Genomic DNA, 1,635 nt, shown 5'->3' on the forward strand with positions numbered 1-1,635 from the left:
AAAAGAGCCTAAAATACCTTGGAAAAAGTTCGGATTTAAAATTATCTGTTGACACTTGAACATCAGCAGGCTTCACTACACAATTTCCTAAAAATTTTTGATGGACAAATGTCCCAATATAAATGTAAAACTGAAGCATGATCTTTGACTGTGTCTTGCAAAGTAAAACATGTTTAAATTAACTTTTGGAAGAAAATAATGAGAATATTTGGCACATACATGTATATATGATATATATATGTATATAGTATTTCATGATTCTATTGTTTCTATATACTGTTTGTATATACAAACAATTAATGGAGCTTATATATAAATACATATATATTTCTTTTTCTACATTATCATGTCCATTGATATTGTAGCTGTTTAATTTTTATTTATGTAGTCATTCTAGAAAGTCTGTTTCATAACATGACAGTGGGAGAGGGAGGGGCTTGAGAAGTGTAACTGGAAGGGACTGGACAGATGAATAGGAGGAGGAAGAGATGTAACTCTATTTCAATTAAAATAATAACCCTTCAAAACTTGTGAACTTTCTTCTACGTAACTTTGTTTTGTGTAGTTTGGATTTTTGTGACGATATTAACTCCATTTGGGGAATATTAAAAAAGGAAAACAAACAAAATGGCTTGGCAATTGATTATTGGCTATAATTTCTTTTAACAAATGTTTTGTTTACTTATCTTTTATAAATAGAGACAACGTAAGATTTGGAGGGCGTCTTCAAATGTGTTGCCCCATAGCCTGGGTACCGTCACACAGATTGATGCCAGGTCAAATGCTTTCATTGTTCATTTTAATGCTAAGAAATGAATGCAAATTGATAGTAAATTTATATTACATAATAAAATACATAGAATTGAAACTAATACTGTACAAATAAATCCTATTATTCTACCAAAATAACTTATACAGTAGGCACAATGAAAAGTGAATAGTTAAGGGACTGTGGAATGCCCAGCCACAAACAGGATACCTACATCATTCTTTCTTCTTCAGCCAAGTCTCAGAGATTATCACAGACAAGTAGATGAATACTACTCTAAGAGCTAAACGTCACGAATGAGCCAGTATCTTCTGCACATTACAAATCTTCTGCACTCATCAACTCACAGCATCTTGGTTTCCTACATAAAAGAAGAACAAGCTAGTCATCAATCCAGCATAACTTGCAAAGACACCCATGAGCTCCCATCTCTAACTGAGGAGCCATTGAAAAGTTGATGGCTTCTAGGAAATAAGTGAGTTTTATTTAAGACTATACCAACTAGTACATCAACCACACTCCAGTGGATGCCATCTGTCCCATCAGTGTATGGGTACCACAAATTGGAAATAATGAACATGAAGTTGGGTGAGGGTAAGGTTGAGGGTGGGAAAGATGCAGTAGATCTGGATGGATGAAGTTAGGGGAGGAGCAGGGGATGAATATGAGCAATTTACATTGCATACACGTATGGAATTCCCAAAAATTAATTAAATATAATTAGAATAAAGTAAATAATGATTTTGCAGTTTCTTGTAATTATATGCTTTTGATAAATCATCTTATCTTCTGACACATTTTCATTTATAGTATAATCAAACTATACAGAGTTCTCCTTCAATTGCCTGTGGATGTTTAATCCTCCT

Source organism: Psammomys obesus, unplaced genomic scaffold (assembly GCF_907164565.1).
Source record: "Psammomys obesus unplaced genomic scaffold, mPsaObe1.curated_primary_1811, whole genome shotgun sequence".
NCBI lineage: Eukaryota > Metazoa > Chordata > Mammalia > Rodentia > Muridae > Psammomys > Psammomys obesus.